This window comes from Anabrus simplex, chromosome 1 (genome assembly GCF_040414725.1).
Source record: "Anabrus simplex isolate iqAnaSimp1 chromosome 1, ASM4041472v1, whole genome shotgun sequence".
NCBI classification, from domain to species: Eukaryota; Metazoa; Arthropoda; class Insecta; order Orthoptera; family Tettigoniidae; genus Anabrus; species Anabrus simplex.
In genome coordinates, this window is record NC_090265.1 from 223,014,196 (window position 1) to 223,039,548 (window position 25,353).

At 39.8% G+C, this 25,353-nt stretch overlaps 1 protein-coding gene and 1 pseudogene across 1 annotated transcript in view; both read left to right on the top strand.

Annotated features, from left to right (window-relative positions):
• Positions 1-25,353, top strand: part of LOC136864225 (neuropeptide CCHamide-2) — a 495,148-nt gene that overhangs the window by 188,702 nt on the left and 281,093 nt on the right. The window lies entirely within an intron of this gene.
• On the top strand, positions 2,517-2,635 carry LOC136859152 (5S ribosomal RNA; annotated as a pseudogene).

Consider the following 25,353-nt stretch of genomic DNA (forward strand, 5'->3'; position numbering starts at 1 on the left):
TACACAGGATATCGGTTCCTTCTCACTTTACTTAATGATTGTCGTATCACTGACTTCAACTGTTCTCCTTTGAAAGTGTCCATATGGAGCTTAGATTTATTTTTAAAACTAAATTTACTCTGAACGTAGAGAGCCTAACCAGTTGTCCTCAGTGAATGTGCTACCAAGTCCTACAGTGCAGCGCGAGTCGCTATGTGTGCAGTGAAACGTTTTGATACTGGGGGTAACTGTGATAATTTCGCTCAATATTAATTTTGAAAAGCGACAAGAGATACATACTCAAGATCTTAAAGACATTTATTTAACAGAGGATTTGTCACTTTACGACTAATAAAACAATAGAATATTTGAATTATTAATGAGAAAAGTTTGTCTTTTCCTGTACAATAGTCCTTATGGAGATCATGGTAAATACCTAGGTGTTAATATAAGGAAAGATCTTCATTTGGTAAACATTTAAACGGTATTGTAAATAAAGGGTCCAGACTTCTGCACATACTTATGAGGGTATTTAGGGGTTGTAGTAAGGATGTAAAGGAGAGGGCATATAAGTCTTTGGTAAGACCCCAACTAGAGTATGATTCCAGTGTATGAGACCCTCACCTGGATTACTTGATTCGAGAACTGGAGAAAATTCAAAGAAAAGCAGATTTTTTTAATTCTGGGTGATTTCCGAAAAACGAATAGCGTTACGAAAATGTTGTAATGTGTAGGCTGGGAAGACTTGGGAGATAGAATACGAGCTACTCGACTAACTGGTATGTTCCCAGCTGTCAGTGGAGGTATGGCGTGGAATGGCATTAGTATACGAATAAGTTTGAATGTTGTCTTCAAAACTAGGAAATATCACAATGTGAAGATAAAGTTGGAACTCAAGAGGAGAAATTGGGGCAAATATTCGTTTATAGGAAGGTGTCCATTTTTTTTTTGCAATTCATTATTTAAGAAAAGACCCTATCTGGTTGACTGCCATAAATGCAGATTGATTGATTGATTGATTGATTGATTGATTGATTGATTGATTGATTGATTGATTGATTGATTGATTGATTGATTGATTGATTGATTGATTGATTGATTGATTGATTGATTGATTGATTGATTGATTGATTGATTGATTGATATATTTATTGTCCCGTTCGTGGTGGAATTAAAGAACATTCGCGGATTCCCTGTTTAATTGACAGAAGTTTCTCGCGTTTCTTGTCCTTCGCTCTTCCCTCTACACTGCTTTTAAGTAAACTCATTGACAAAAGGAATATTCACGTACCAAGAAGGAATTATCAGGTTGCTGCCAACTCCGGCATACAGTGTTATATATCAAGAAAATAATCATATGATTAACGCTGTAAAGTGATTAATTTAACCGTCCTACCACCAGAGGCCATGGACCTGCTCTCATCCGTGGCCGAAAAAAAGGGGTCGCACAGGCTACTCGGACGTGTAAAATGTTGTTCCCTGCGAGGCAATCGAAGAGAATTTGCCCAGTTAACAGAGTGTGAGAGGTGGAATGCGCAATGCTGAATGATCGTATCGGCAGATAGCTAGGCTGACGAGACTGTTAGGGTGCGTTGGGACAAGTGGATGTATGAGGGCACGCACACTCGGTGACCGGGTTCAGGATTGCCTCCACTGACCACCAGGAGAGACGATCGTCAGATTCAGAGAGAGATAGCACGACCGTTACAGGCACCTGTATCGACCGGAACCATTTCCATGCGCTTGGCTGAAGGGAATTTCGTCTCACGGTGTCCATTCATTACATGTCCTGTCATTGACACCCGCTCACCACCGCCTCCGTTTCGTTTGCAGTGGTGTCGGAACAAGAAACATGGACTGCTACAGACTGGAACCGGGCTGTCTTTAGTGACGAATCTAGGTTATCTTTTTACCCTGATGACGTCGTGATCATGTCTGGAGACCTCGTGGCGCACGCCTCAGTCCCGCGTTTACTGTGGCCATCACATACGACAGATAACGGCGCAGCGGTAGATATACTTCTTCCACATATGTTGCAGCTCATGGCAAAGCTACTAAACGGTCTTTTCCAGCGGGATAATGCTCGGCAGCACACAGCAAGAGTATCACGGGAATGCCTCTAGAACATTATCACACTACCATGGCCTGCCCTGATCCTCAGATTTGTCAACAATCGAATCTGTCTAGGACCACTTGAGACGCCAACTTCAGCAGTTTACGAGATCTAGAGAACAAGGTGCAGCAAATGTAGACAGATATGCCACAGGATATGGTACGAAACCTGTATGCCTCCATGTCGACCCGTATTACAGCTGTAGCCAAGCTAGCAGTTGACCAACAGGGTACTATGGCCTCAGTGTAGGTGGCCAGTGTTCCGCGTTAAAATATTATTTTGATCTAATATTTCAACCATTTAGGTACATCAACGCTACAATCAACCATGTCAGGTTTCATGCAATTCCTAAAATTCTTTCTTGGTTCGTGATTTCCTTTTGTGTCAGCCAGTGTACGTACATTTGAAGTCAGTTATCCCTCACGCGAACAGATATACCATGTTGAATAAACCGGTTATCGTCCGATCACCGCAGTTAAGCAACATTGGGCGTGGTCAATACTTGAATGGGTGACCGCTTAGGAACACCACGTGCCGTTGGCTTAATTCCCTTTTTAGCCGCCCCCGTGGTGTAGGGGTAGCGTGCCTGCCTCTTACTCGGAGGCCCCGGGTTCGTTTCCCGGCCAGGTCAGGGATTTAACCTGGACTTGAGGGCTGGTTCGAGGTCCACTCAGCCTACGTGATTAGAATTGAGGAGCTATCTAACGGTGAGATAGCGGCCCCGGTCTAGAAAGCCAAGAATAACGGCCGAGAGGAATCGTCGTGCTGACCACACAACACCTCGTAATCTGCAGGCTTTCGGGCTGAGCGACGGTCGCCAAGGCCCCTTCAAGGCCTGTAGTGCAATGGGGTTTGGTTTGATTCTTTCTCACGTTGATTAATGTCAGAAAAGATCTCTGTCTCAACTTCAACTGTTCTCCTTTAACTCAGAAAATTGTCCATACTCACTTAAAAGTTCTAAATTAACAGAATAATGCACATAACATGTGTAAATCTTACAATTTCAAAATATTCCATAAAACGTACCAAATGGCCTTACGACTACAGCCCAACATTGAACTAATTGTTGATGGTAAGTTGTGCTCACGCAAGATCTAGTGTCCGAGATTGTTGTCAATTTAACGTTAGAGTGCCGCGAAAACTCGCCACAAAATGTATTAGCCCTACACTGTAAACAATAAATGGTTGAGAAACGCTGTTCTAAGCCCCCCTCCCCCTTTCATTCCCTTTTGCACTCGGCCAATGGGGCATATAAAGCAGAACCCATCGTGTATGTATTTTATTCCTTTGGAAAATGAGTCATATTTTTGTAACAGGTCCTGTCTTTCAAGCACCATCAGTATAGCTATCGTTATTTTCGTGACGTACTGTCTGTAACGATTCCACAGAGTTCAACCACGTGACAGTGAGAACGGCTACCGTATGTCAGAAGTGCACTGGCTGCCTTGGTGCGCCGGGTTAATGTACCTTACTTATGCATGCTTTCTAGTAACACAGCACGAGTGTTGTTACTCCAGAGCTCCATAAAATTAGCGTGGTAACTTCACCTTAGGTGATGTTCCCTGCTTGATGTTCTTAAAGATGGCTGCACAGGGCGACTCAGAGACCTGCCAAAGTATATGTGGTATTCCGCATAACTGAATAGAAAACAGGGGGCGTGCTGCATGTGTCACATCATTTTGGGTTACTCACCAAGACCGCAGTTCGAATCACAACCAATGTCTCAATGTCTGAGTGATTTTTTAAATGAAAAATCGAATTCTTAAATGGGGGTTCCATGGTTATGATCACGTTATCAGCATTCACCTGCGTAACGTACAGTACCTATCAGACAAATCAACTGGTAGTCTTTTCCCTCATGATCCAGTCATACACATTTGCCATAAAACAGGCTACGATTTCATTTCAAATTTTATACTTCAACTTTTACTTATATCAATCGGACATCGCCTACGATACGTAAATGAGGTTTCCCTCTCCTTAAACTAAAGCTGAAATCATTTCGGAATATTTCGATTAATTATGACTATTATTTTACGGGGCCCCAATATCAACGGCATCGGACCTCACAATATTTTACTGACATAGGCCTAGACAGCCAACGGCCGTAGCCGTGTTGAGACACCGGATCCCGTGAGGTCTCCGAAGTTAAGCAACATTGAGCGTGGTCAGGAGTTGGATGGGTTGCCACGCGTTGTTGGTGGGGGGTAAAGGAATGGAGGAGCGGAAAGGAACTGGCCACCCTACCGCACGTAAACTCCGGCTCAGTAACACCTCTGCGGAGGTTCGGAACTACCTTCGGGCAGAATAACCCTTACCTACCTTAGGCCTAGAAAATTCAGATAATTTCACACGGAAAATTGAGCTGTAATACTGAATTGATAAGTTCATTGATACACGATATTCATTAGAGGGCCACGTAGTTGTGAACAGTTCGCCAGGAAGGACAAGGTTTCGATTCCCAGTCAAAAAATGTAGAAGTGATATTTCTACTTCTGTTGAGGTACAGGCATTGAAGTTCACTCAGTCTATACCAAAAATTATTATCAGGATAATTCCTAGGAGCAAAGGCAACTGGCATTGAGTTGATCACTCGCTCTCAAGGGAACTGGACCTTATGGATTGCTATGAAATTCTGCACCGTCATTCAGTTCCAATTAGTATACTTTTCGGATACCCTTTGCAAAGAAGTCTGCCGCCAGTGAGGTAATGTGCATGTGGACAGCCTCCTGCTCTACAAAGTCCACCAACAAGACAACTTTATGGTCCCAAAAAACGGTAGTAATTGTTTTCCTGTTGATCAGTGCCAGTTTATACTTTTTTGGCTTGTTTGGAGAAGAAGGATGCATCCGCCGGTTTCTGGAGTGTCATACAGGACCCAAGTTTCATAGCCAGTAATGATAGACTTTATAAACTCTTCCCCCTCTCTATGGTAACGCGTGACGCCATTCGCTGAGTTTTGTGATCGTTAGTCAACATTGTTGGGACTCAACGTTAACAAAGTTTCCGGTATCCTAAGTGTTGAGTCACAATTGTATACAGAGAAGAACTTGAGATGTCTGGGATTGTAGTAGGAAGTTCACTGATTGTAAACCTCCATTTGTAGCGGACAAACGAAGAACTTCAGGAGGCTGTCCAGTCGCACATTACCTCACTGGCATCAGACGTCTCTGTAGAGGGAATCGGAAAACTGGCGTCATGATACGACAAATGTCTAAATCGTTTTGGTGATTGCTTGGAAAAATAAGTATGAAACTACTATTTAGTGAAAAAATCATTTTGTTTGTTTGCCAATGTGTGATTTTATAGCCCATCTAAGTTTGAAAAAAATCAGTCCTTGTATATTTTTTTAAAGTGGCTGGTACAATACTGTCCTTCGGAAAAGAGCTATTTACCACTAAATTATATTTTCCTTCGTATTTTTCTTTGCTGTTCATTGAACTTAATTCCTTTAAATACATCTTCAGTTATATCACGTGCAACTTATAAGAAACCCAGAACAAAATACTAAAATGAAATAGCTATTCTTTTATTCCTTCCAATTCTCTTCTTATTATTCTCGAAAATGTAGAACATACTATTGTAATAATTTCTCTGCTACATCAGTCTATTATGAGGAAAATCTAGAATAGCTTAAAGAAACAAAATTACTGAAAAACTCAAAACATAAATTTTGATTCTGATGTCCAGAATCCATGTTGGTTAGTGCGAACAATTTCCCTTGTCATAGCGTAATAATAATAATAATAATAATAATAATAATAATAATAATAATAATAATAATAATAATAATAATAATAATCGTATGCCCTCAGCTACCGTGTGCAGACACTTCAATATGACGCCATCTGGCTGTATGCTCGTCAATTTCGACGTTCCGTTTTACTCTAGGTCCACTAGATGGCAGACAGCGGATCTCTCTTGGGCGTCTATGGCTGAGATTTAATGAATTTTGTCGGGTAAATGCCAAATGTATCACCAGAGATCTTTTACATGCCGACATCGTACGACATGGAGTGTCGAATGAACTTTTTTCGCCCTTCAAAAATCCGACTATACAATCAGTAGAACCCTGGAAGGGGAGAGAATGGCCCTGGGGATGTTTGGCAGCTTTCTCACATCCTATAATACCAGTTGAAGGTGAAGTTAATGACAGAGCCGTGAATAGAACCCAGGCCTGCCGGGGGAGAAGCTACAATACTAATCTGTGGATTGTAACACGGTTATGAATTAATTCAGTATATTGGATTGTTTCCCCTCTTGCTTCATCCATTCCTCTCTTGTCTATTGACATTTGAGGAAAACAAGGTTCTAGAATAACTGCTGATGTTAACAAGATCATGAATTTCAAACTTGTCCCGTTATGGAAATGACATCTCTCTTGATTAGTTCACTAAAACTATTGCAGAGGTCGGTGCAGTGCGGCGTGATAATGACGTCACTCGCTCATTCGCCCGCGGGGAATCCCAGCCGCAGAAAGAGCGCGCTAACCACGTTACAGCTACCTAAACCTGATAATCTGCCTTCTTAAATCCTCACCGTGGTGAGGAGATTAACCTTGTTAAGATCACTTTAATAATGAGCTTCCTACTAGTTCAGTGTTTTGCACGGTTTATGGAGCGCACACCCTCGCGCAATTTCTTCAAGAACAGCAGGTAAGCTTAGTCCCCTAATATTTTCAGAAGAAATTAGTTATTTTTGTTGAAATCACAGAATTGACTCATTTCAATAAAGACAGAGTCACACTTATTACATTTCCCTCCACCTACGTCAAGTGAGTGTCAGCTGCCATATTTTAAATTAAAGAAATATGAAAGTACACAAGGAAATGGAACAGTTCCTCGTCTACATAACCTAATAAGATTCCACTTCGTAAGTGAATTGTGTTATACTGTAAATATATTTCTATTTTGTTGTATATATACAGTGGGCTCTGGTTAATTCGCTATTTGATCATTCCAAAATTGAATAATTCGAATAAACGTTTATTTCCCTTGAAGTTTCTCTTACCGGGCGAGTTGACCGTGCGGTTAGGGACGCGCAGCTGTGAGCTTGCATCCGGGAGATAGTGGGTTTGAATCCCACTGTCGACAGCCCTGAAGATGGATTTCCGTGGTTTCCCATTTTCACACGAGGAAAATGCTGGGACTGTACCTTAATTAAGACCACGGCTGCTTCCTTTCCACTCCTAGCACTTTCCTGTCCCATCGTCGCCATAAGACCTACCGGTATCTGTGTTGGTGCGACTTAATACGGTAGAATATATAGGCCTAATACTGTAATAATAATCCATTACAATGAATTATTAAATGTTACGTATTTACACTGTACCGGTACCGTACTATATTTTCGTTAAAATATTAATTCTTGGTTAATTCAAATTTTGGATCATTCACTTTTTTCTTATTCCTCGTGGAGGTTGGGAAGTACTAGGGCAAGGATATTAGTGGTTTCAGTCTTCATTCAAATACATTCCCTACGTTTTTCAGGTGTAGAAACGACTGGAAGACTGGAAACTATCTTCCCACAGCAAAGGAACTTTCTCACATTAATCTTAAGAATAACAATACGTTAAGTATTTTTCTTTTTAAAATTAAATTTGTTTACACATTTTCTTCTTTTGATTTTAAGAATTCTGAATACATTCCATTTGCGTGCTACAATTGAAAACTCTTTAATTTATTACACCAGAAGTTATCAACTCAAATTAAATTAATTCAGTACGTACCGAGATGATATTATTATTATTATTATTATTATTATTATTATTATTATTATTATTATTATTATTATTATTATTATTCCCAGATCCATATTAGGTGAGACTTTGTGTTCACAGTGCACTATGTCTTCTCGCATGGGCTAGAACAAATTTGTTCCCGTTGTTGACTTATCTCAGTCTCACCGTTGACAAAGTGGCCGAAGTATGAGCATTGTTAGTAATGCTATTTCTTACGAAACCAGTTCCTGTTATGAATGCTGAAGACGTGTCCTTCATGGGGTTCGTTGGCGAATACATTACAATGGGCTTGGCGCACCTATATGTAATAGCACATTCTGGTTCGGTAAAGAATATAACGGGAAACTAACTCACTCCTCATTTCCCTAGTATACTTCTTCAGTGACATCCACGTTGTCTACAACAACTGATGGTGGAGCTGTTGAGGATTCAACCAGCCTTCGGACTGTAGCCTCAACATATATGTTATTGTATATTTTTATTTCGATAAGTTAATTCCTCCATAGACTGTTCTGATGTTGCTTTCTAAGTCAGCTTGCCCTGCGCAAACCTTTTCAATTTTCACTTGACATATTGGATCCTCCATCTACTGTAATCTGTTTGTGATAGACTTGGCTTTCCTTCACCATTCTTGCCCCTTTTCACTTCCATTCAAAACTAACTCAATAACATCTAGATATCTCAAGATGAGCACAAGAAATCTATCTGTTCTCGGGTTAAATTTCACCACGTCCTAAAGACAAGAAAATGGCGAAAAAACTTTCTTCTAGAAACACGCGAAAAATAATAGGAGGGCACTAACAATTAGGAAATACAGTACAAGCTTAGGAATGAACATGATGAATGAAGTAGAGTGCGTGAACTGGGTGGCGCCCTGTGATGTAACTGCAAGAGGATTGTTAACAAGAAAAATAATGGAGGCAGACATAGGGGATAGGAGGAGGGGAAGGAGATTTAGGAGATTATGTTAATTCTTAATGCGTAGTAATTGTAAGATAGAAGTGCAGAAAGAGTAGAGGCTAAACTGTCAGTTTCAGATTGAGGATTATTTAATCACTTAGTTAGTTCCAGACGCTTATAATTAATGAAATTACCTTCAGTCTTACTAATAAACGGTGTGTGATTTATGTGCAATTTGTTACTAATAAACCGCGTATAACCCGGGCCAAGAACTTGCTGTATGCATCTAAAAGAATCGTCGGGAAGACATGGGGCCTAAGACCATCAGTGGTAATGTGGATATATACAATGATCATTAGACCGTTGATGGCCTATGCTGCAATCATCTGGTGGCAGAAAGTAAGCCAAGGAAACGTCAGTAGTAGATTGGATAGCCTATGCAGTTATGGCATGCATAGCCATGACTAAGAGTACGCCGACAGAAGCCTTAAATACTTTACTAGATCTCCCATCACTATGCAATTTCATAAAAGGACACCCTAGAATGAGTTCATATAAATTGTCACAATCAGAGTGCTGGAATGCACAAAGACCCAATCTAGGACACTGTAAAATTAACAGAGTAATAACAGAGGAAGTTCTACACATGCCTTCTGATCATATGATACCAAAGTACAACTATGAAAAGCCATTTGAGACCCAGATATTAAAAAAATAAGACTGGGATATCAACAAATGGAATACTGAAAAAGAAGATGTAATGTGGTGGACTGATGGCTCAAAGACTGGGGATGGCACAGGAGGAGGGATCAACAGAGGAAGACCTGAGAGATCAATCCAGATGAGCCTGGACAAACACACTACAGTCTTTCAAGCGGAAGTGATAGCTATCACATGTCTTGAAGAAAATCTGAAAATGAACTATAGGAATAAGAACATTCTCATTTTTACGGACATCCAAGCGGCCATTAAGGCATTAGAAGCAGTCCAGATAATATCCAGAATTGTCTGGTATTGCCACTTACTTCTCCTGAAGCTCTCAAAGTACAACATTGTCAAAATAATATGGGTACTAGGGCATGCAGGTATAGAAGGAAATTAAAAGGCAGATAAACTTGCCAGGAAAAGAGCAGAAACACATTTTGTAGGCTTAGAACCTGTATGCGGGAATTTCTATGGACAAGCCCGACACTGCATAGGAAAATGAGTACAAAAGAAACAAATGGAGAACTGGAAAAATACTCCAGGATGCAGGCTTGCAAAGTAACTGATAAAAAGACCAAACAAGAAGCATATTAAAGAACTGTTGAAACTCAGCAGAGAAAATATAAGATGGTTAGTATGACTGTTGACAGGACACTGGCATCTGAAAATCACCTACATAGTATTGGAGTAATAGGAGGCAATATATGTAGAAAATGCAATGAAGCAGAGGAATCAGCTGAACACATACTTTTCGAATGTGAGGCGCTAGGTAGAATCAGACTCTCCACTCTAGGACTACCAGATGAAGAGAGAGAAAAAATCCAAGAAGACCCTATACGAACAACCTGCAGCTTTGTGAAGGGAGAAATATCTAGGTGGGAATGAAGAAAAAACATGGTATCAAAAGATCTTAGAGGTCGGCGCTAATTAGGAACTAATATTTAGAGGCCCCATGAAGAAAAGAAGACGAAGAATAAACCGCGTATAAGCCTCCTGTGTATACATCTGTTCTAGTTATTCACTGAATTGCTTATAGCCTAGAGGCCAGGGCCTTTGTATAAGCTTTGTATAGCAGCGAGTGACCAGAAAAGAAACAACGTGTGGTTAGTTTATTTTAGTGATATTTACTGTCTGCAGTAATATAAACGTGGTGAAATATCCGACTTATCCTTCAACGCATACTGAAAGAATGATGATCTCCACGATATTTTTAACATATAAGATATTTAGAGGTTATCGACACTAGAAATGTTCATAAAATAAAACACTTTAAGAGGTGGAAGGACCCATTTCTCCTAGATAGCAGGAGTTTTAAAATTAAATATCGACTTGCAAAGGAGTGTATTCAAATTGTCATTAACACAGTCAGAAATGACTTGATGGAATATCCTAGACATTATTCTATATCTTGCGAACTTCAAGTTCTCACAGCACTAGGACATGAGCACGGAATGAGGTTAGTAATTATTATCAGTGACATAATTATTATTAAGGAACGTTTCTCCTTAATTTGAGGATCCATTGTGCACCCTTCTGTCTTTGTTCTTTGAACTAAGAATTCCCACGCACTCAAGAACTGCACAGACTACAAAAGTACAATCCACTTGTCCTCAATAATTGTACAGTTATGACTGATTTTTATTTAGTCAATATTATGCTACTTATAAATTGAACACTGCACTACATACGACAGTCTGGAGATTTCTGCTAGGGATATTCCTACTGGCAAATCAGCTTGCCAGCGGACTCACGCGTGAAATCTAAACAAATGAGACGTTCTTCCTGTCATAAATTAACTAAGCGAGATAAAGACTTGAGATTTTTAAAAATAACTTCCATATCCGACGACGATTTGCCTTGCTTTGACCCCTCATGTAAAGTCAATAGTAAAGACGATGCCCAGCGACTGACATTTTCGTGCCTGCACATACAAATTTCTGAACATGATTGTAAAAAGCACACATACTGATTTTTATCACTCAAATTAAAAATCATACGTATCTACATTGAGCCGAAATATTTATTTACCAACAGTTAAAAAATTACAAACATAAGGAAGATAAAATTGGAGTTATGGCATGATAAGTTCCATGCAATAAAGATTGTTTATTTGACGTAACTTTCCATTATATTAATATTTTCACACTCAATTAATCTTTAACATTAATTTTATTAACGGTCTTAGATACGGCTTGAAATTCTGTACATGACTCGATAGTCACATATTTCAACCGATAAGATTCAGATTTATATACAGATAACCAGCGAGAGCAATCACAAAGGCGATGAACGTGAAAAAACTATGTCAGTGAACTGCAGGAAGAGATTCCTACGGCTTGGAACAGTGTATACGTACAGTATAGTAAAACAAGCGTACACCACGTTTACTAGTAAGAAAAGTATGGAACGCTTATACAGGTTTTATTCGATGTATAACTATACAAGTGTATAACTATAGAGCTAAGGATTTTTTATTAGAAAAACTGCATTTGTATACTAGACTATAGATGGCTTACTATTGGGAAGAGTAATGTCACATGTAAATTCCTTCACAGATGTTGTTGCATATAATAGTACCATACGAAAATAAGCTGAAAGTCTATAGTAGAGATATACGTTTATATTTGTTCATGTAGCCTATATTCAATAGTTAGGTAAGTAGGTCACTTATTATCTTAAACAGCGGCTCATTTACAATTTGAAGGGTCTTAAGCCTTCCAAGATGACAGCTACTCATTCCATAACTATTGCAGTGACTTGTGGTCAGGGGAATACCTTACTCAGCATATTCATTGGCATACATACAGAATATGAAGTGAAATCATGAGGATAAATGTTCACGTATGCACGAATTCACGAATAAACTAGGAACCAACTCGGGGGCACCAGGTAGTAGACAGAGATGCTTTCCCTGCACCATTGCCATTGCCTAGTGGGGGCGTGATAGCTGTACCACATCGTCACCAAGTTCTCAAGGATCGATTCGAAGTCCAGCTAGATATTTTGAAATGAAATTCCATGCGAGTGGTACGTATTCAGTGTAAGAACACAGTAGATGTCCAAAGTCGCATCAAACTGCAAGGTCATGCTTTACCGTACCATAGCCACGTTGCTTGGCATATTCTTCAATGTTTTCCTCCATTGCTTTAAAGGAACGGCTTCTAGAAGATTTCATTCATCGGGTTCGCTTAGTCGATGTGAGTAAAATAAGAAATGACAAGCTCCATAATGTCGCATTAAAAGAGCTTCACTTCTAATTTACTTTGATGAACGAAGCTTATACTAAATGAACTAATCTCTTTCTTTCCCTTCTTAAGGAGAGGTGTTGACACTCGAGTTGTGTATTCACAAATATGCTGGCTGTAAAATTGATCAGACTGTAATATTAGTTCAATTGCAAGCGTGCTGTGACCTCAAATCCTTCCTCCCATCATATCGGTTCAACCATACATTAACGCGGACTGTAAGTTCGTTCAGTTTATTGTCATCATGAGTGCTCTGAATGTTTACCATACAGCCAAGAAGAAATAATGCCGATATCTTCCCTTACTTCTTTCCTCTACTTTCCTTTCTTACTCGAGTCAAAAAGTAACCTTCGCCCTTTAGGGGCAAAAGATCTTCTTAGGTCTACGCCCCGAATAAATAGCATTTTTTTAAAACTCGCCCTTTAGTGTAGTCAACGTCTCTACCTTGTCTGCGTGGAAAATAGCCTATGATCCCTGGCGTAAGGAAATAATGTTTATGAAAGGTTGTTCATTATCAAGGGACTGGTATATTGTATTTCGAATTCAATTTTGAAGATAGAATTGTCACTTAGGAGACCCAACAGGAGCGAACTGCTCGGGGCGGTCAGGTAGAAAGGTAGTAGGCTCAGAAGTATTAGTTATGTCTCGTGCCTTACAGCGGAATAACGTAGATGTGGAATAATATATGGTGAGTAAATTGACTGTACATAACATTTTCACTGAAGGATTATCTTCTATCTTCAATATGTGTCAATAATAATAATAATAATGATAATAATAATAATACCTGAAATAAAATACGTTCTGCTGTACTGTTGTAATATATACTCCAGAACTGGATACAACTTTCTGATCCTGGTACATAACGACTCTCGTAGAGCCCTCGCTATTACCCGAGCATTCCCTGTGATAAGATCACGCTTTGTGTCAATTTCATCACTGCCTACAGTTTGAATTTCCTCTTCATCGCTGTAACAGTCTATCAGAATGATAAATTCGTTGAAATTGTCCTCCATTATGCAATCCATTTCCCAGTATTCTCTCTCTACTCATAATAGTGCAATGTCCCGCTCACTATCTCTCCTCTCCCCTTTGCCTTTATTATTGACACTTGTAGTCTTACGTCTTGGCTTCCTCATCACAAACGAGAATTACTCTTCTAATTGTTGTAGTTGGCTTGTTAACGCGACCACCTGGCTCAATTTTCGTGCAGCAACTAAGGCGCATGATACTGAGGTAATGTGCTAATGTTTTTGCAGCACACTCATTTTGCTAGGTTTCACAAGCAACGCAGGTAACCCTCATTCTTCACCCCCGAACTACGAGCTTGCTAGATACTGTAACTGGTCTCACCAGTATGCTGCCCTTTTTGGCGTGTCCGTTATGCACTACAATGAAACGGACCTCTCTTGTGGCAAAAACTGCTTTGGACTCTCCATTTCTACAACACCCCAGTACACCAATCGCTCCATCTGAACGAATTCCCCGCAGAGTATAACATGCTTGTCCATCATCCTTCGTATTCTCCAGCAGATAACTGCCTCTGCTCGACCAAAGAGGTGAGGATAAATGCGACACGCTCTCTGCGGTAAGTGACCAAAGATGAACTACAGGGCTGTTTCTAAAACTGTTACGAACGCTGGCAGAAGTGGGTGGTGTTTTATAACAAGTTCCATGTCCTCTGTAATGAAAGTTTGTGCGCATGTTCGGTTACCTTTATTAACTCCAATGGTATAAATGTTTTAAGTGTTGCTCCTTCTCTCTTTGTCCAGAAGCACCTGTCTTCTTACGGGGCGCATCATCCTAGAACCCCCTTTGTCTCAGAATAATTCTTTGTGGTGAACGGTCTCTGAAGTCACTTTTAACTATTCCTAGTTCAATCAATCACTTCTGATCTGCATTTAAGGCAGTCGCCCAGGTGGCAGATTCCCTATCTGTTTTTCTCCTAGACTTTTCTTAAATGATTGCAAAGAAATTGGAAATTTATTGAACATCTCCCTTGGTAAGTTATTCCAATCCCTAATTCCCCTTTCTATAAACGAATATGTGCCCCAGTCTGTCCTCTTGAATTCCAACTTTATCTTCATATTGTGATCGTTCCTACTCGATAGCTGCAGTAGCTTAAGTGCGGCCAGTATCCAGTAATCGGGAGATAGTGGATTCGAGCCCCACTGTAGGCAGCCCTGAAAATGGTTTTCCGTGGTTTCCTATTTTCTCACCAGGCAAATGCCGGGGCTGTACCTTAACTAAGGCCACAGCCGTTTCCTTCCACTTCCTAGGCCTTTCCTATTCCATCGTCGCCATAAAATCTATCTGTCCCGGTGCGACGTAAAGAAAAATAGCAAAAAAACCCCTACTTTTAAAGACACCACTAAAACTTATTCGTCAATTGATGTCATTCCACGCCATCTCTCTACTGACAACTTGGAACATAGCCTTTAGTCGAGCAGCTCGTCTCATTTCTCCCAAGTCTTCCCAGCCCAAACTTTGCAACATTTTTGTAACGCTACTCTTTTGTCGGAAATCACCCAGAACAAATCGAGCTGTTTTTCTTAGGATTTTTTTTCCCTGAAGATCTTTACCACTTCCGTTAGCCACGGGTCTTTCTTTTCTGCCGGTAGGATAGAATACAATTAGTCACCTCGGAAGAATTCATCCTTGATATGTGACCATAAAAGGTCAGACGTCCCTTCCTGGCCACGTCCGTGACATTTTCTGTGTAGTTATAGAGCTCCTGATTGTGCCGCCTTCTGTATTCATCCTCTATTTTGACTGGCCCTATTTTCTTCCTGAGAATCTTTCCTTCTTTGATCTCTAGTTTTTCAGCTAGACCTTTATTGTTAAGGTTCATGCACTCGGTGGCATACACGACTTCTGGGCAGATGACAGCATGGTAGTGTCTGAGTATGATATTACATTTACAATTTCTGGAAAAAATGTGTCAGGACTTTGATATAAAGTTTTAGAAGCAGTCTGGTTTCCTGAAATACAAGATGTCACCCGTGGTTCGTTGAAATTATTTTAAAAAGTGTGGTCTCTTTAGATTATAATGTGTAATACTTAAGGAGTGGCTTCCACCACTCACAAAAAATGTGAATTTAACAGTTATACATATATAAGTACTACCTCTTTATTATTCACATTATCCTCACTTGTCAGTCTGTAAACTCAGGAAAACGTATTTTGCAAATAAATTATTCTCTCTCTCTCTTCATCATCATAAATTTTCATCATAATCTTCCTCTATCGCTGTAAAATCCGTTTCTTCTTTCACAAGATTCCTCATTTCTCATTAATCCTGAACTCCAGTCATTTGTAACAAATCTACTAGCTCTATAGAGATCCCGTCCTGTCTAAATTTCAGAAACTGTATTAAGTCATCGAGTGTACCGTCAGATTTGGTCAAGACACAGCAAACGCACGTGCAGGGATGGATTACCGTGCAGTGCAGTCTGCTGTCCGCTCTGGATATTGCATATCCCAAGAGCTAATGAAGTATGATGAAAACTTCTCACACAAAAAACTGCATAGAACAAATTTGATTAAGAAATCTCAATTTGTAAATTTCTTCTTGCCGCAGGTTATTAAATGTGGGGGCAGGCTTACGAGGAAGATACCGTTATTAAAGACAGTAAGTGCCTGTCAGAGGAACATACTCCTGCGAATAAGGCACGATCATAGGTTAGATACTATAGTGAAATAGGGAGACATCAAATTTCCTCCTCTAGAGTTTATAATAGAACGAAAAGGACGCTTTATAAACTTAGAAGTCTTTACTGAAGGCTCATAACATAACACGTCATGTCTTTTCCGGAGCGATGTGAAATGTATAATATGGAAACACGGACGTATTATACTAAAAAGCCACTTAAGGTACACATTTAATTAATTTAATTAAATCTGTAACAAATACAAAATTACCGGAGTTTGGTATGTAATAACCTTGGGAAAGGGTTAATTCTTCAATTCATAATTCTAGGACCTGACAAAAATAACATTGTTCCTCTATGTCGCATATTTTTTAAAATAAATAAACATAAGTTGTGCGATAATCACTGACCTGATTTCCATGGTTGATGCCTAAAATGAAAATTCAGAGTTTTAATTTCAGTTCAAAAAAGATTACATTCTTATGAATTCAATTTCTGGGTTCTATATCTCCGTTGTGCCTGTAAGAGCCGCTGTGTGAAATATTTCAGCTTAGAACTTTGACCGGAAAGATTCTGTCATTTAAGATGCAATATTGTGCGAGTGATGTCAATGAAGTGATGTCAATGAATTCTCATGCGCTGCGGGTCAGTATTTCACACACAAAATTATCACATAGCAGTTTTCGCAGGTGCAATAACAATATACTGAGTTAAAGCTTGTTCTAATTTTCAATGTAAGAGCCGGATGAAGGCCCTGGGACAGTCGAGCGGGAGGAAGAACCAAGTGATCGCCTGATATTTGCATGCTTGGAATCAGCTTGGCCCTTAGCCGCCCAGTTCCCTCGGTGATTACAGCGTATTCAAATGAAATTGGCTTGCGTCTGATTTCTCGCATCAATGGAATGTCAATAAACATTCTCGATAAACTGAGGCTATTTCCCAAGAATCCACTAGTTCTTTATATCGTGGTGGGTTAGCAAGGTTCTTAAAACAAAAATTACAACACAGAGAAGTAGCGTGTTTTATTATCCACTGAATGTACTAGACAAATGTATATAACACTTGTTTTCAAGACGAGTAAACACTTCGCCCAGAAGGACACTACCAGAAATGACTAAGTATACCGCGTCCATTTAAGTTACTTTCACAAGAACTTACACAGTAGAGCTCTAAACGGTTATAGAAACAAATTCTGTATACTTTGAGTATAGATGGTAATAATATAATGATTGTGGAATAATGACAGTGTTTCTTTCAAAGCTGTCAGGGCTACAGTCTGGATCATAGAGAAATCTACATTAAAACATTGTCAGAACGTGACGAAGTTCTTCATTGTAGTTCCTCTTACGCCGACACTTTGATGTTTGGAATGTCATACTTCTGGCGATTGAAACGAATGGTACGCTTTTATAGCATCTTTTTTTCTTCACATTTCTCTGGTTGTTGGACTCGAACGGAAAGGTAGGATCAATAATGAAGACACTTGTTGATTTCTTGAATGCTATCTTGTCTACCCTTCGGGATCTCCCATTACCTGAGAAACCATGCACCTCCTCATGAATAGTGTATCCGGCGTGTTTGAAGGCCTGAGCAATGGAACTTATAATTTTGTGTTTCAGTTTTCTGGTGTCTTGCATCCGTAGTAGATCATCCTGAGAGGAAGCTTCCAAGATATGAGAAAGAGCTTGTACCTTGCTACGACAATGTCGGCAGCAGTTGTGGTCTGTGATTCTTACTGGTATCGTACGAATTGAAACTATATTTGTTGTCATTTTCAAAGCTTGCTGCCGTTCACTTCATGACAAACCCTTACCGTGCACAATCCAGTCCAACGGTTTGCTGCAGGATATTTTTGTGGAACCCGACACCACTTTAAATATTCTAATCTCTCAGTTTATTTCTTACTTTACTAGGATCCAGGAATCTCTCTTTACGACTGATCAAATCATTATCATGATTTAAGATAAGCATAAGTAATCATTTCTTTATTTCTTCTATAAGGCATTTGATTTCCAGGATGTAGGCGTTGTGATTATTCAACAGGCTTCACTCGCGTTTAATTTTTCCACTCGACTCAGTTTTCACTTTTACTCACAGTCTTGCGTCAAAATCCTCTTCTCCAGCATATCTTTCTCAGTGCAGCTTTGGTCAAGAATACTTCATTTCACTATTAATACAGCGTAGCCGTCCAATGGGCTTACTCCCGATGGATGACTGGTCAAGAACTCGAAACCGTTTCGTAACTGTTTATGTTCACTCGTAATTGAAGCACTCCAGACTGACTCACTCAAGACTGACTCGCTCGAGATTGACGAGGCTGTCATTGGCTTTGCTCTTTATATAGGTGAGTGGGAGATTCTGGTAGTTTTCACTTCCAGATCTTTCCATTATTATGCAGATACTTCCAGGGGATTCATATCGCGAGGCTCAACGATATACTGACGCTATTGTTCCTCTCACTCCTGCCCTTCCCAATAAATTGTCGCCACTCCACCGACATTGTCGTCTCTTGCCGGCCCCACTTCAATCTCCACTTTCAATGTCACAATATGTCTAGTTACACTATGCATTCAGCCATCCAAACCATTTCATGAGGGATTTTTGAAAGAAAAGTCACTTTCCTATGGCTCTTATTTCACGTAAAACTGAAGGTCGCAAGGCTAGTATCACGATATCAACAGTTACATCGAAGTACAAGTTTACATTCACCTGGAGGCCTCACGGCGTCCAGAGATTTAAATTCTGATTCGAGAATTGCAGCGATTTTCACTCTGCTTCCAAGTTGTCAACCAATCAGCTGTATGCTGTGAGTGGTACCTAACTTGAACAAGTAATTCATCATGCTGTCTACGTAACATTCCAATAACCTGCAGCCCATCCGGCGAGTTGGCTACGCGGCATGTGTCGTATAGCTGTAAGCTTGCATTCGGGGGATGAGTTAAAATCCCGCTGTCCGGAAGCTAGTTTCCTATGGATTTTCACTTTCATGCAAGGGACTGTACCTTAATTTAGGCCATGATTGGCATCTTCCCAGACTTATAGAAAACCTGTGTTGTTGCAACGTGCAACAACAATAATCAGCAGACCGTCAGGCTGAGCAGAAATCCAGCGCTTCTAAAGGGCTAAAACCCTGTCTCTCCAGTACGGTTTAGATTCCTTCAATATAAATGAAAACGCAACCTGTGTTGCAACTAATATTTTAACACCAAAGAATGTCAAAAACAGCTGAAACTCTGGTCAATACACAGGGAAGCATTAGCAATTGGCGGGAGTCGCACTTCCAAATGTGGGTCGTGAGTGAGTCACCCGCCCGAAGGGCAATGTAAAGGCGGCGTGTTTGAAATGAGTTCACTTCAAGCACTAAGAACTGGAACACAACTAATACAGACTATCTCGTATAATGATCTACATTCTCAAAAAATTCCTAAAACACAATTCTACTCCCTGTTCTTGAAAAATAATTGCATACGATGCCACAAACAATCAGTTGCGTATTATCCTTTGTAACGGCATAGACAAACGTCTAAATCGAACTTGTGAATGTGTAAACAGAAGGAAAAGGAAACAAAAATATTTGATCATTGTTGTTTATGCCTTTGCTGGCGAGATGTGGTGTTTACAGTGCACTATGTCTTCTGGCACGGGCTAGAATAAATTTGTTACTTTCATTGACCTGTCTCAGTCTTACACTTGGCTTTGACAATATGAAAGTGACCGAGGTATGAGTGATGCTAGTAATGCCATTCCCTATTCAGCCAATCCCTGTTATGAATGGTGTGAAAATATCACTCAGAGGGTTGGTTGGTGCATGCATTTCAGTGGGCTTGGCAGACTGATATGCAATAGCAACTTCTGGCTCAGTGAGGAAGGCAACGGGAAACTACCTCACTCCTCACTTCCCTAGTATGCCTCTTCAGTGACACCTAGGCTATTTATGACGGTTTTTGGTGGAGCTGTAGAGGATCAAACCAGCCTTCGTGTTGAATACCCAGCAAACGAACAAACAAACAAACAAACAAACAACAAATTGTTGTTTAATGGAGGAGATTCAATTATACGTATTCAGAGAAATATACACTATCCTCAATATGATGCAATGATCGTAAGAAATAATGTGATGCACTGAGCTACAAAAACACAAAATTAAATAAGGATGAAAGAAAGGTATTAATTCTAAAATCTCGTTCTTCAAAGTGAATTACACTTGCGATTATAAACAAAATTTTGTGTTATTCTTCGCAGTCTCCTCATAAACATATGAAACGAACTTATGACGATAAACAACATAAAAATAAGACATGATGTAGGCTTTTGGGCTTATGCCTTGTCAAGAAAATAAGTTGAAATTCTATACGTTTCGCAGAGAACTGTGCTCTGCGTCATCAGAAGAAAATCTCGACTGCCCACGCTCGTGCACAGTTCTCTGCGAAACGTAAAGAATTTCACCTTAATTTCTTGACACGGCATAAGCCCAAAAGCCTATATCATGTCTATAAGTACGGGCGGTGAAAGCATCAATGGCAACAAAACATTAAAACTGTACATACTTGACAAATATAGGACATATAATCCATATATATATAACCTCTATTCTGTTTGTCTTTCACAGTGATACTGAGAAAACGACACCGTTTCAGCCGCTGAAATTGGCACTAGATATACGTTGTTACCTTCCATTTACATTACATATATAACACACCTCTCAGGTCTATGATGTTTTGTACGTTTATAAGAAAAATGAGTTTCTTTCAAAGAATTGATTGTGCCACATTCTTCATCTATTATTTCAAAGTACACCCAACTGTTTATTTCTTTGCCTTCCTCAGAGGAAACGGGAACGTTTGGAAGACTGAAACTGCCACTAGATATAGGTTACAAGAACAGTACAATGGTGAGCAACTGCTTACTGGAAAATGTATTTTTGATTAAAATTTAATCTTCACCATTCTGACGTATAAAAGCTACTGCCTTCACCTATAAGCACGATATGGAACTTTTATCGCTGAGATTGGAGAATGACATCTAACAAGTGTTGATGGTGATCTCTTCGTGTAGGTATTTCCATTACAGATGTATGATTGATATACATGCATACATATGTACAGTATGGTTCTTTTTCGATAAAATTCCTCTCATTCAGTGAAGTGAAAAAGTCATTTTCCCCAAATGGCACATTAGCACCATCTACTGGCGTGTGAGTGAAATATGTCCTACCTCTTGCTTTGAAGGTAGAATTGTCCAGGAGTTGCCATTGTGCTGCAGGAATCGTAGCCGACGAACACGCGTCGCCGCCATATTACTAGGCTGCGTGGTTTGAGTCTCGTAGCTAACAGCTTTCATTCGGTGGAAAGTGGGTTCGAACCCCACTGTAGGCAGCCCTGAATATTGTTTTCTGTTGTTTCCCATTCTCACACCAGACAAATGTGGAAACTGCACCTTAATTAGGGCCACTCCTAGCCCTTTCCTATCTCATCGACGCAGGAAGACATATCTGCGTAAAAAAAAACTGTGTGAAGTTTGAAGTAAACAAGGGAATTCTAAATTACGATTTGAGTTTACTGGTGTGTCAAAATGAGTTGAAACAGAAGTGAAGGGATGCACTTAGGAAACGAAATTAGAAATTTACATATAAATGACAGGAAACTGAAAGTGAAAGTCAAATTAGCTACACGAGGTTTTAACAACTTCAAACGAGTTCAAACTTCAGAGGCAGAAGAAGTTTATCTATAGGCTGATCCCTAGCTCTGTTCAGTCAAGTTTCAAATATTGTACTTTTCGGCCAAAAGTATTTTTTAACTACAGAATAATTAAAGGGTTCTATACTCTGATTACAGTGAACGGCTTCTAAACTCGGCAATGGAGAACTGAGGCAAAATGATACTACAGAGATTTCATAAAATTATACTCTTTTAATGTAGAAGATACTTCTTCATTCTTGAAGTTTCTTCTATGGATTGTAGTGAGAAATTTTTCGAAAATAACAGTCTTGTGCCCAGTGTTAATGCAATCAGCCAACAAGATCTGAAAACTTTTAAAAATAAAATCCAACGTACTGTACATTAGTACTGTTTCCGCAGAATGCGTTTATGTTGACGAATCTTGTTGAAATTTTTAACGCTCTTCATCCTATGCGTCGTAATTCCCCTTCGCTATTTAAATACGACTCATAGTTTCGCAACGAGATTGGCTGTGTTGATGTTAGACAAAACTATTGTTCATGCAGAAAATCTGTCCCTCTGCTTAATTTTGGGAAAGCTAAAACCATTGACGCCAAAATACATCTCTCATCTACAATTATACAATAAATGGTTTATAAGGAAATATTATGCCTTTGCTGGCAGGACCTAGTGTTTACAGTGCACTATGTCTTCTGGTATAGGCTAGAGCAATTTTGTTGCTTTCATTGATCTGTCTCTGTCTTATCCTTGGCTTTGACAATATGAAAGTGACTGAGGTATGAGCCATGCTAGTAATGTCATTCCTTCTGCAATCAGTCCCTGCTATGAATGGTGTGAAAATGTTGCTCATAGGGTCTGTTGGTGCATGCATTTCAGTGGGCTTGGCATACTGATATGTAATAGCAACGGCTGGCTCGGTGAGGAAAGCAACGGGAAACTACCTCACTCCTCATTTCCCTAGTACTCCTCTTCAGTGATGCCTAGGCCATCTATGACAGCTGATGGCAGATCTGTTGAGGATCCAACCAGCCTTAGGGCTGAAGACTGAACATATATACATCCAAAGAAATATTATAACACCTGCTCTGATTCTATACAGTTGGCACGTATACAACACGGGATGTGCAACTTTATTTACAAATACATTACCTAAATTAATAGATACATTTGCAAACGTTCAATTACTTTTCAACTAGCAATGTCCACTGTCGAAGACAGGTTTTCATTTTGGTTACATTATAATTTTTTAGAAATCTAAAATCTGCTTCTATATGAATATCTTACTACTATCCGTAGCAGTTCTCCTAGGTACCGAAACATGAACAGAAATAGTACACAAGCATACTGATTCTAAATTCAAATACTGGCTTTGTTTTGCGCCGTGATGATGACATCCGCGGTTTCTGAAGATAACCGCGTTTTTCTCTTGTACATCAATACCTGACTTATAAAAGTATTTTTCGCTAGACATTTTGTCCACCAGGACATCACTAATTTTTCTGCAATATTAACGGCAATGTCTTTAGAAGTATACCTGTTACATTCATCGCTTCCTACAGGAGCGTCTTACATTGAACATATCCAACATACTTATTTGACAAACGATCCACAATCTGAGAAAATACTGCCCAAACTAAACTTAAACTAACCATCTCGTAAAATATAACGATTTTCATTTAGTTTTGATTTCGTCTGTTCTTTGCTTCCCAGTGATATTTCAATGAAGAATGTTCTTCACACAACCCACTTTGGAGCAGGATTTCTAATCTTCTACATCCACTAACGACATCGCAAACACTGGCCTATCTGGAGAGTAACTCCCAGTTTCTAGGTATCCGAGTTTTAAAGTACCGGCATAGCGGTGTTGCACAACCATTCCGGCTTTTTCTGCAATGAAACATGATTCTCTCGCATATGTGGAATGAGCTCAAGCTGCAGTTAAAGATTCCCGGACCGCTGCCATCTCTAAATCACACCACATTCAGAATATGTTTCAAATATCAATAATAGATCGTTAACTGGAGAATATCGAATTCTCCGACTTGAGCTCAGAAATACAGCGCCCTACCACCTCAGCAACTCGCTCAGTTAGCAAGCGAAAATTAGGAATGAGATTTCTACTTCTGGAGAGTGACCTGCCCTCATTAATATTTTCATTATCATGATTTCTGTTTGCAGAATATATCTATTTCAATGACAGGCGTAAAATCTAGAGAAAGGTTAGAAGTGTTTCAATTGTCCGATTTACCAGAGGTTGATTGTGTAATGTAATCATTTTCAAAGAGTTCTGGCTGATGGCAGCTCGTAGGCTGGTCACGTCCTGTGGGCTCCAATCAGTGACAATCACCACCGGAGCCGTAACCTCTGCAACTGTGACGACAGAATTCAATTTGACCACGAGAGTTTGTTTCAATTTCTTTCCTTCATGGCCCAGTTCCGATGTCATTCCTCCTGTGTACATTTACCAGCAACTGGTACAGTTATCACATAATTCTTTAAAGTTGGATGTTTTGAATAACCCTGCCTTTAAAGACAAGAATCCCCAAGCTAGAATAGTGTGTTTCCCACCGCTTCACTAGCCATGAGTCATGGCGTGGTAACCACTAGACTCCATGTGACAAATCATTATTGAACTGCAATTAATATTAACCGAATAAATTAGCCGCGTGGTTCGGTTCACGTGGCTGTGAGTGATTATTGGTGATGATTGTTTTAAGTGGAAGTACAACTAGGCAACCATTCTCTGTATAACACTAAGTTTAATCACGGAGAAAAAATGGAAGGGATCCAACATTTTGAAAATGAAGATATCGGCCAAAGAAGACAAGGACTTGAAAATGAAAACCCCCACTAGCTCTCGAATTCTCTAATAGCTTTGGGGTTGGAAAAAAACAGTAGTTGACCAAGGAAGGTTGGATATTATCGATGAAGGTGAGGAGCCTGATACAAATAAGTGGAAGCAATGCCAAGACTCAGCTTAGGGTCCCGTAGTCGCCAACCCACGCTCCAAAGTTCAGAACCCCTGTGTCGCCTCTTACGACAGGGAGGGAATACCGTGTGTATTTTATCGCCCCCACCCTCAGGGGGATAGCATTCGGGAGGTGATGGGTTTGAATTCCACCATGGCCATCTCTGAGGAATATTTTTCATGGTTTTATACCAGGGAAATGCTGGAGCTGTATTTTAGTTTAAGCCGCGGCTGCTTCCTTCCCAATCCTAGCCATTTCTCATCTCTGCGTCGTTGAAACCTTCGATGTGTTAGAGCAACGTTAAACCACTAGCAAACAAACTGTCTAATAATTCTCGCTCATGTTCTACGTACAATGCGTACAGGAAACAACGA